Genomic DNA, 12,511 nt, shown 5'->3' on the forward strand with positions numbered 1-12,511 from the left:
ATCCAAGAAAAATTTAGAAATTTACATCATCAGTGACGGGGAAGGAGTATAGGATTTATAAATTTATTTTGTGTGACTCCGCGTGTGTAACCTACATGGTCATGTGTCCATGTGGGTTGCAATATGTGGGGGCGCACTACATGGAAACTAGCGATTAGAATAAATGAACATTTAAACAATATCAGGGAAGGGTTTCCAAAAAATAGTCTTTCCAATAACTTTAGAACACATCATAATAGAGACCCTTGTTTGGCAGTTTTCTTTGGGATTGACAAAATTGAACCCCATTGGAGGGGTGGAAACATGAAACGAAACAAAAAGTCTCAAGGAATGAGACCGAATGGATTTTTGAATTATGTACCTTGTGTCCAAAATGGAATGAATGTGGATATTGATTTAAATTGTTTCATCTCTAGTTATTGATTATATATATTTTTATCATTGATTTTGCAAAAGGGGTTTCAACCGTTAGACTTTATTGGAAATTTATAATGAAGTATTGACACTTCCTCTTATTGGCTCTCTTCTCTAATATATTTTATTGTCCTTTCCATTGCCCGTTTTGATTGTCCTTAATAATATTAATATGTGAGGTTTATTTAAAATTTTTATTTTATTGCCTCCAGGGGGTAGTATTGTCATCTCCTAATACTTTTTTAGGAAATATTGGGTATGCCCACTAGAGGGGGATACATTTTTTCCTTTTTCTCCCTAGGTGTAGCGTAGATTGATTGCCACTAGATGGCGTTTTTATTCTTTTTATTGTTCTGTTTTTATATCGTTTGTAATTTTCCCCCATACATAATATAATAAAATATTTCCTCCGTAATAAAATAACACTCCTCTTAGCTTACTAACCTTCATTTTACATTTTAATTATTGATGGATAAAGTATTGAGCATTAGGTTTGGGATTGTGCATTTATAAACTGCCCATGTGTATTATTCTAATGGGAATACATACACAGCCGTTTTTAAGTATATGTATAATTTTCACCTTTCTTTAAAATTTTTTATATGGGCATATATTATATGGCAAAGATGGGGGTATTATTTTGCAGGGGCTGAGAACCCCTTTTTAATTATTTTCCAATAAAGGATGGTAGCGGATTGGATATCCTTCCGGTGGCTTGTATAAGTATAGCGGAACTGACGTGTCCGACTATATGACGCTTCTGACGAAACGTGTAGGGTTCACGGGGATACGTGATACGTACTTTCCGCCTTTTGGAATGCAGGTGGACCGCAATCGTGGCTGATCGTCTTTTTATCAAAGTGCTTCATTACCTGCACAATGTATTTAACGTCACAAACTTTTAATAAACAATACGTTCTCACACTATGGAGGCTTTTCTATTCTTGTCCTTCTGAATGTGAGATATCGAGGAGATATACGAGGAGATACAAGTGTCCCAGTACATCTATTCAAATGTAATCTTATTGCTGAGGTTTTGGTGGCGTACCAGTTATGTGATCCGAGGGTCCTTGTTACCGTATTATGCAAGATATACACTTACCTTTGGTGAGTAGACATTCTTTCCGGTGGTGGATCCAGACACCTCAATTTTGACACTTTTTCACGGAAGAGGTTTCTTGAAGAGTTGATTCACAAGAGTGTACAAGTGTGAATACACTGGGTTTTATGGACTTCATTTAAATAATTTAATTTTTAAACAGGGCTCTGTTGCCACGGACAGCACTTGTGGTTTCACTATCTATTAATTGTCCATTGTATGGTATTTTTTAGCACTTATGCACATTAATTTCACTATATGACATTTTAATTGAATTATTTATTGGGTTTATTTATTTATTGGCACCTATTGCATTTTATATATATATATATATATATATATATATATATATATATAGCGCGGTTTGTTAGATTAATCGGGCAACATAAAGGTTGACCGGTTTCTCTGATATTTTCTATGTTTGAAGACTTGTGACTTTCCACAACCAGCAGCTAATTTGTATACACGTATTCACACAAACCACATTTTTCCATCACACTTAGTTTTTTTCACACCTTTTAACCGTATGCGCAGGTAGTGGATACATACTGTGTATGGTCCATCTTCTATTTACAGCCATTAATGTCTAAGCAACAAAAGTGAGTACACCCCTAAGTGAAAATGTCCAAATTGGGCCCAATATTTCAATATTTTGTGTGGCCACCATTATTTTCCAGCACTGCCTTAACTCTCTTGGAGTTTACCAGAGCTTCACAGGTTGCCAATGGAGTCCTTTTCCACTCGTCCATGACAACATCACGGAGCTGGTGGATGTTAGAGACCTTGCGCTCCTCCACTTTCAATTTGAGGATGCCCCACAGATGCTCAATAGGGTTTAGGTCTGGAGACATGCTTGGCAAGTCCATCACCTTTACCCTCAGCTTTATCAAGGCAGTGGTCATCTTGGAGGTGTGTTTGGGGTCGTTATCATGTTGGATTACTGCCCTGCGGCCCAGTCTTCTAAGGTAGGGGATCATGCTCTGCTTCAGTATGTCACAGTACATGTTGGCATTCATGGTTCCCTCAATGACCTGCGGCTCCCCAGTGCCCGCACCACCATGCTTGACTGTGGGCAAGACACACTTGTTTTTGTACTCCTCAACTTTTTGCCACCACACGCTTGACATAATCTGAACCAAAAAAGTTTATCTTGATCTCATCAGACCACAGGATATGGTTCCAGTAATCCATGTCCTTAGTCTGCTTGTCTTCAGCAAACTGTTTGCAGGCTTTCTTGTGCATCATCTTTAGAAGAGGCTTCCTTCTGGGGCAACAGCCATGCAGACCAATTTGATGCAGTGTGCGGCGTATGGTCTGAGCACTGACAGGCTGACCCCCACCCCCCACCTCTTCAACCTCTGCAGCAACGCTGGCAGCACTCATACGTCTATTTCCCAAAGACAACCTTTGGATATGACGCTTAGCATGTGCACTCAACTTCTTTGGTCGACCATGGCGAGGCCTGTTCTGAGTGGAACCTGTCCTGTTAAACCGCTGTATGATCTTGGCCACTGTGCTACAGCTCAGTTTCAGGGTTTTGGCAATCTTCTTATAGCTTAGGCCAGTAACGGTGAACCTTGTCACCCCAGATGTTTTGGAACTACACTTCCCATGATGCTCAATTACACTGCAGAGTGCATGAGCTTTATGGAAACTGCAGTTCCAAAACATCTGGGGTACCAAAGTTCGCCATCATTGGCCTATGCCATGTTTAAGTAGAGCAACAATTCTTTTTTTAGATCCTCAGAGAGTTCTTTGCCATGAGGGGCCATGTTGAACTTCCAGTGACCAGTACGAGAGTGAGAGCTGTCGGTGTTGTCATCACAGGTACCTGTGATTAGTAGAATCTATTGAGCTAGAAAACTCGACATGTTTCGCAAAAAATGCTTAATCTGGAGTTTTTAAATTCATCACACACAGAGAAACAAGGGAGGTGAGACCAAAGGAGCCAGGAACCGCCTGAGATGACTAGGAATCATGAACACTGATTCCTGTCAGTAGAGTATTGATCATTCATAGGTATCATTCATCAAACAGATCCTCAATTATATTATGGACACGTGGATATCCAAGGCTAACATATCATATGTATAGCCCACTCAGAGAGAACGGTGACAGTGACATTTGTTGCCAATAGTCCAGATATATAAAGTGGGGTAGCACGAATTGCTTCAAAGCAGATATAAAGGTTTTGGACCGGCTCCTATCTGTCTCATCCACCTCCCCCCGAATGGGGACTTTCCACCATCCTGGTGGATGTAATGGCAGCAGGTAACCCCGGTATTTTCCTACATGGCTGGCGGCCTCTTTCACATAAGTGGTCCCAGCGGCGCATTCGCTGTGGGATCACTTTTCTGGGTGTTAGAGAGGTGCCCGCCCCACCTTTCGCTTCCCATGCATTTTCCCCGCTTACCAAAGCCGTCGGTAGCGGGGAAAACAATCCGATTCTCTATGCAGATGGACAGGAAGTCGAGTGAGCGCAAGATGGCCCCCACTTCCGCCCAATGGCCTTAAAGGGCAAAATTATTATTTTTTTGATTAAAAAAAAAAAAATTACATTTTTTTAAAAAATATTTATTGCTTTTAAGTGTAGATGTGAGATCTGAGGTTTTTTGACCCCAGATCTCACATTAAAGAGGACGTGTCCTGCTAATTTCTATTACAAGGGATGTTTACATTCTATGTAAAAGACATAAGTGATCAAACATATTTTTTTTAAAGGACAGTGTAAAAATAAAAAATAAAATAAGAAAAAAAAAAAAAAACTTAAAGCGCCCCATCCCTCCGAGATTATGCGCAGAAGTGAACGCATTCGCAAGTCGCGCCCACATATGTAAATGGTGTTCAAACCACACATGTGAGTTATCGCTGTGATCATTCGAGTAAGAGCAATAATTCTAACACAAGCGTGCGCAATTTTGAAGCATGACATGTTAGGTATCAATTTACTTGGCGTAAAATTATCTTTCACATTATAGAAAAAAACTGGGCTAATATTTGGGCAAGGAAAAAACTATGGGACTTTACTTGAGGTACAACTGGACATGAAATATTTTATTTTTATTGAATGAATAAAAATAATAAAAAATCACTGTTACATAAACATATACAAAAATGCAGCACACATCAGGTACAACAATGCATAATCAATCCAAAATAAATACAATATTTCTAGGACCAAAAATTAATCACTCAAGAATATAATGGATACATCAACACACAAATGCTCTGTGTGCTCAAAGTCTTTAAATAAATCATGATTGGATGAAACATTTGAGTAATTGGCTCGACGCGTTTCATGGACCTCTGTTCATTCATCGGGAGCTCATTTGAGTAAGAGCAATAATTCTAACATGAGCGTGCACAATTTTGAAGCATGACATGTTGGGTATCAATTTACTCGGTGTAACGTTATATTTCACATTATAGAGAAAAACTGTTACTTATTTTTTAATTCATAAACGTGTATTTTTTCCAAAACAAATTGCGTTTGTAAGACTGTTGTGCAATATGGTGTGACAAAGTATTGCAACAATCTCCATTTTATTCTCTAGGGTCTTTGCTAAAAAAAAATATATATATTGTTTGGGGGTTCTAAGTAATTTTCTAGCAAAAAATACTGATTTTAACTTGTAAACAACATGTGTCAGAAATAGGCCCGGTCCTAAAGTGGTTAATACAGACGGAAAATGATGTCCATGTAAGCAGGGGTCTTTAAACTACGTCCCTTGAGCTGTTCAGGGACTACAATTCCCATCATGCCTAGTCATGTCTGTTTATGTCAAAGTTTTACAAGTCCTCATGGGATGTGTAGTTCTGCAACAGCTGGAGGGCCGTAGTTTAAGGATCCCTGAGTATACACTCCATATTTAGTCAGGGCTCTTTTTGCATGAATTAATGCACCAATGCGGAGTGGCATGGAGGAGATCAGCCTGTGGCACTGCTGAGGTGTTATGGAAGCCCAGGTTGCTTTGATAGAGGCTTTCAGCTCCTCTGCATGGTTGGGACTTATGGCCTGAATACACAATTGGAATATCGCCCCATCATTTGACCACCAACCATCGAAACAGTGTTCGTTGGTCAAAAATGTTACCAACATACATGGGCGGAATATCGCCTGACCGTTGACCGCCGACCATCGAAACAGTGTTCGTCAGTCGAAAACGTTGCCTTCAGCTCCTCTGCATGGTTGGGTCTTATGGCCTGAATACATGATTAGAATATCGCCCGATCATTCGACCACCGACTTATGAAAAAGTGTTTGTTGGTTGAAAACGTTGCTAACATACATGGGCGGAATATCGCCCGACTGTTGACCGCCGACCATCGAAACAGTGTTCGTCAGTCGAAAACGTTGCCTTCAGCTCCTCTGCATGGTTGGGTCTTATGGCCTGAATACACGATTAGAATATCGCCCGATCATTCGACCCCCGACTTTTATGAAAAAGCGTTCGTTGGTCGAAAACGTTGCCAACATACATGGGCCGAATATCGCCCGACTGTTGACTGTTGACCATGGAAACAGTGTTCGTAAGTCGAAAACGTTGCCTTCAGCTTCTCTGCATGATTGGGTCTTATGGCCTGAATACACGATTAGAATATCGCCCGATCATACGACCACCGACTTATGAAAAAGTGTTCGTTGGTCAAAAACATTCCCAAAATACATGGGCCGAATATCGCCCGACTGGTGACCGCCGACCATCGAAACAGTGTTCGTCAGTCGAAAACGTTGCGTTTAGCTCCTCTGCATGGTTGGGTCTTATGGCCTGAATACACGATTAGAATATCGCCCGATCATACGACCACCGACTCATGAAAAAGTGTTCGTTGGTCAAAAACATTCCCAACATACATGGGCGGAATATTGCCCAACCGGTGACCGCCGACCATCGAAACAGTGTTCGTCAGTCGAAAACGTTGTCTTCAGCTCCTCTGCATGGTTGGGTCTTATGGCCTGAATACATGATTAGAATATCGCCCGATCATTCGACCACCGACTTATGAAAAAGTGTCCGTTGGTCGAATATCGCCCGACCGTTGACCGCCGACCATCGAAACAGTGTTCGTCAGTCGAAATCGTTGCCAACATTAACATTTTTGGTAAACTATTTCCGGTCATGCGTGATGAGGTTCTACAGATTTCAAATGAACGACCTCAACCCCAACATATAGAATATCGTTCATTCGCAAACGAGATGACAGAATTTTTTTGTTTTTTTTTCAAACTGTATTTTTCGTTCACGCTATTGGTCATTGATGGCTGGACATTAACGAGTAGAATTTCAGCCGATCGTTCGCTGAACGGAAATTTTCAGCCGATTTTCTTATCATGTATTCCAGCCATTAGTAAGCCTGCAGGTGACAGAAGTACTCATTTGAATGAAGATATTTACTATAGAGGAAGCCACATGTAAATCATGTGACATATAGATGTTTATGTGGTAAACGCCCATCACACGCCGTGCTGTGTTTTGGAAAAACAGGATTTTTTTGTTCTCAGAATCTACCCACAGCGTCTGATTCTAACAATTAACAACCTGTTCGCTCAGTAAGGTGGGGCCCACCTTTTAATTCGATTGTACCGCAACCCATTGTTGTTGCTGGATCTCAGTACATTTAGCTAGGTGTGAGGATTATTTAGTTTCGATCGTAGTGTTTGTCTGATTTAGGGCATGCAGATGCAAGAAAATGTTGGTTGGAAAATAATTGTGATGATGATTTGTCGCTGGAATCGAGGAACAAAAGATACAGCAAATGCATGCTTGCCATTTAGAGTCGGTTCACACATGTGCGTTGACAGGCATTGCATGTGATTCGCAGTGCACTGCTCTGAAAATCACATGCGATGTCTGTGCGATGCAACATTTAGCCATACAGATTGGCTGAATTCGCATCGCATTTGGACACAACTCGCACAGGACCCTTTTTTGGGTCCGCACCAGAATCCGATCGCATGGGTGTTCACACCTATGCGATCCGATTCATGTCCGAACTGACCAGGGGTGTCATTAACTTTGTATTGGCACCCCCAGGGATTCGCATATGGCAGTGTCAACTGCCTGCGAGTTGAATGCGATGCGGGAACCCGCAGTGGATTTGCAGGGTTCCCGCATCGCATATGTGTGAACCAGGACCAATGCCTCGTACGCACGTTCAGATAATCGTACGAAAAAAACACTTTCGACTTGATCGTATGATAATCTGATTGATCGTTAGTACACAGCTTTCGACAGCCGAGCACGACAGTTCATCCAACAAAATCTGAAGGGACAAACACGAAAACGTTTGTCGTACGATAGCCTAGCGAACGACAATCGTTTAACCACTTAAGCCCCGGAAGATTTTACCCCCTTCCTGACCAGGGGGTATTTTGCGATTCGGCACTGCGTGACTTTAACGGACAATTGCGCGGCCATGCGGCGCTGTACCCAAATGAAATTGACGTCCTTTTTTCCCCACAAACAGAGCTTTCTTTTGGTGGTATTTGATCACCTGTGCGATTTTTTATTTTATTTTTTTTCTCATGCGCTATAAACAAAAAAAGAGCGACAATTTTGCAAAAATAACAATATTTTTCACATTTTTTTTTTTATATGGAATTCCCCCCAAAAAATTTAAAAATCAATTTTTTTTAACATTTTAGGCCAATTTGTTTTCTGCTACATATGTTTGGTAAAAAAAAATTGCAAAAAGCGTATTTTGATTGGTTTGCGCAAAAGTTATTGCATCTACTATCTAAGGGAAAGATTTTTGTCATTTTTTGTTTTTTTTTTTTTCTTTTTAGAGTAATGGCGGCGATCTGCGATTTTTTTTTTTTTTTTTGTGGGACTGCGTCATTGCGGCGGACAGATCGGACCCTTGACTGACATTTTTGACACTTTTGGGGGTACCAGTGACATTACTACAGTAATCAGTGCTATATATATGCACTGTTACTGTAATAATGACACTGGGAGGGAAGGGGTTAACTTTATTGGAGAGGGAGGGGTTAAGTGTGTCCCTAGGGGCGTGATTCTAACGGTGATTGGATGTGGCTGTGTGTGTAACAGCAGAGATCTACGGTCCTACATAGCAGGACCGAGTGATCTGTGCTGTTACACAGGGAAGAATGACAGGCGGCTTTGTTTACATTAGCCGCCTGCCTTTCTCCCGCTGTATCTGACGATCGCGAGTGACCGGCGGACATCGGGGCCATCGGTCACACGCGCGGGCTTCTTAGTGAACGAGCGGGGGCGGGAGCGCGCCTCCGGCGGCGCGCGCTCGCCCCCTATTGGCTCCCAGGCTAGTGACGTACCGGTACGTCACTTTGCCTGGGACGGGGTTAACCGCCGTCGTATATAGTCGGGCGGTGGTCGGCAAGTGGTTAATCAGTAAAAATCGACAAAGACCGCGTATGATCAGAAACACGAAAATAACCCGGAAAAAGCCTGGCCGCCATTGTTTTTGTTTTGCACAATCCGATACCTAGCGACACAACCAGGAAGCTTTTCCACAATCCTACGACAAAAATCCTACGTTTAGTACGCATTGTTGAATTCGATATTAGTATCATGCAACAAAATGCGAACGATAAGTCGTCTGAAAGTGTGTATGAGGCATTAGGCCTGATGCACACTGGACATTATCAAAACATCAGTAGAAAGCTGTCGCTGTAAAAGGAGTTTTTCAGCTTTTTTGCAGTAGTGTTTTTTAGCAAAACTATACTCCCACAAAAGCGTTTGGCTCAAAAACGTTGATAAACGCAGAATAGCTGCATTTTTCAGCATTTTTAAACTTTTATCAGAGTTAGAGGCACTTTTACGGCTAAAAAAAAAACGCCTCCTAACACCTACTAGTTCTAGGGGGTTTTTCCAGCCAGAAAACGCCCCTGCCAAAAACTGCTAACAGCCTGTGTGTGCATGGACACATAGGATAACATGCTGGGGAGTTTACTGACTGCCGAAAAAAAAAAAAGTCTGATGCCAAAAACAGCCGCTGTAAAAATGTCCAGTTTGCATGAGGCCTTAAAGCCCAACTCCAGGCATGTTTTATTTTCAAATGATAAGGGCCCCTGGCCAGTTAACAAAATTAAAAAGATCCGCTCATTCTGCAATACTTTTAGCCTGAAGTTTTCTCTTTGGCCACAAGATGTCCTCAGTCTTCCATATTTGAATGACACCCAGTGTTATTCAATTCCCGAAGACTGAGGACATACCATCAGTGAACCACACTAAATGCAGTACGGCTAGTGTGTGGGGCAATACGGCGTTGACAAGCACATCTTAGCGCATTATACTGTTACTTTTTTTTTCTTGCATAACTTTAACTTAAAGTGACATTTCAATACAGTTCTATTCACCACAGTTGTGTTGAAGTACGGCTGTTCACATTGCAACCTGCTGAACTGTAAAAATGTACTCCATGCACGGCAATACTGTGGTGTGAACTGATTCTATAGGGGAAAGAAGGCATTTAGCCTTGCCCATGCATTGAGAATGTGCTGGAAATAGTTGTCGTGAAATACCCCAGGACACAGATGTCAGACACAAGGCCCGCGGGCCGAATGCGGCCCCCAGGCCATTTCATGTGGCCCTAGCACCTCTCCTGCAGCTGCAGGACCCCCCCTTGTCTCTGCCCCCACCTTGACTCAGTAGTCGGCAGCAGAGAGGACAGCACCCCTTTGCCAGATCCTGCCCTCCCCTGTGCAGCTGCAGAAAAGCTTGTCTTACCCCCCCCCCCACCCCCCTTCTCAGCAGTCCGTAGCAGAGAGGAGGCAGGACTCCGACTACAGATCCTACAGATATAACCGGCCCTTTGAGGGCAACCATAATGCTGATGTGGCCCACAATGAAATTGAGTTTGACACCCCTGCCCCAGGACATACCCCAGGACACCATCTGTCATCTCATTAGGAGCATGCCCCGATGTTGTCAGACATGCATACAAGCACATGGGGGCCATACAAATTACTGAGTACCATTTTGAGTTGCTGCAATAAAATTTCAGCAAAATGGACTAACCTGCTGCATCATTTTTTTCACTTGAATTTCGAGGTATCTTTGAATTTAACCCTCTCTAGGGTGATCATTTTCATTTCCATCAAACAATGTGACATCCTTTCCTTCCTAAAACATTACCCAGTCCATACCAGTATACTGTAGATCCTAACACACTACCCAGTCCATACCATCCTACACATTACCCAGTCCATACCAGTATAGATCCTAACACATTACCCAGTCCATACCATCCTACACATTACCCAGTCCATACCAGTATAGATCCTAACACATTACCCAGTCCATACCAGTATAGATTCTAACACATTACCCAGTCCATACCAGTATAGATCCTAACACATTACCCAGTCCATACCAGTATAGATCCTAACAAATTACCCAGTCCATACCAGTATAGATCCTAACACATTACCCAGTCCACACCAGTATAGATCCTAACACATTACCCAGTCCACACCAGTATAGATCCTAACACATTACCCAGTCCATACCAGTATAGATCCTAACACATTACCCAGTCCATACCAGTATAGATCCTAACACATTACCCAGTCCATACCAGTATAGATCCTAACACATTACCCAGTCCATACCAGTATAGATCCTAACACATTACCCAGTCCATACCAGTATAGATCCTAACACATTACCCAGTCCATACCAGTATAGATCCTAACACATTACCCAGTCCATACCAGTATAGATCCTAACACATTACCCAGTCCATACCAGTATAGATCCTAACACATTACCCAGTCCATACCAGTATAGATCCTAACACATTACCCAGTCCATACCAGTATAGATCCTAACACATTACCCAGTCCATACCAGTATAGATCCTAACACATTACCCAGTCCATACCAGTATAGATCCTAACACATTACCCAGTCCATACCAGTATAGATCCTAACACATTACCCAGTCCATACCAGTATAGATCCTAACACATTACCCAGTCCATACCAGTATAGATCCTAACAAATTACCCAGTCCATACCAGTATAGATCCTAACACATTACCCAGTCCATACCAGTATAGATCCTAACACATTACCCAGTCCATACCAGTATAGATCCTAACAAATTACCCAGTCCATACCAGTATAGATCCTAACACATTACCCAGTCCATACCAGTATAGATCCTAACACATTACCCAGTCCATACCAGTATAGATCCTAACACATTACCCAGTCCATACCAGTATAGATATCCAGCATGAGATTTTCCCCCATTGAGATTTCATGTTTTCAAAGTGTTCCTTTAATTTTTTTGAGCAGTATATATTCTAGTTTCATATAACCAATTATACAAAAAAAAAGCTGTCTAAGCTGGCATTGGCATAATAAAAATAGGGAGAGCGAGCCTACCCACCTAGCTGTGAAAGAGGGCAGATGTGGTTTAAAGATTATATACAAAAGTACATTGTCATCCATTTGAGCAAATCAGGCTCAAAGTTCCACCATATGCATGTTATAACTCATAAGCATCAACAGGGAATACCCGTAAAGCATTGTAAGCAGAGCTTTTTTATTGGTTCATAAAAGCTTTTATCGCCCACCTGGTAATTTAAACTTCTTATGGAACTTTTTTTGTGTTTCTTCCTCCCTTGTCCATTTTGTGAATGTGTCATTCCAATTTATTTTCAATAAAGGAACCGTTTGAATCGTAAAAACTTCTTATGGAACTTATAAACTTCTGTGTATACAGTGCATCCGGAACATGCGTATTTACAGCGCTTCACTTTTTCCACATTTTGTTATGTTACAGCCTTATTCCAAAATCATCCTCAAAATTCTACAAACAATACCCCATAATGACAACGTAAAAGACGCTTGTTTGAAATCTTAGCAAATTTATTAAAAATAAAAAAATCATCTGTACATAAGTATTCACTTATTGGTTGTAAACTATGTTGTGCCACTAGTCCATCTGGTCATCTAAAACATTATTCATAAGTATTCACAGCCTTTGTTCAATACTTTGTTGAAG

At 41.5% G+C, this 12,511-nt stretch overlaps 1 protein-coding gene across 1 annotated transcript in view; it reads left to right on the forward strand.

Annotated features, from left to right (window-relative positions):
- The window catches only part of LOC309547210 (nectin-1-like), a 146,519-nt gene that overhangs the window by 84,986 nt on the left and 49,022 nt on the right, over positions 1-12,511 (forward strand). The gene's annotated exons all lie outside the window — the stretch shown is intronic.

Source organism: Pelophylax lessonae (genome assembly GCF_965119305.1).
Source record: "Pelophylax lessonae genome assembly, chromosome: 2".
Taxonomy (NCBI): Eukaryota; Metazoa; Chordata; class Amphibia; order Anura; family Ranidae; genus Pelophylax; species Pelophylax lessonae.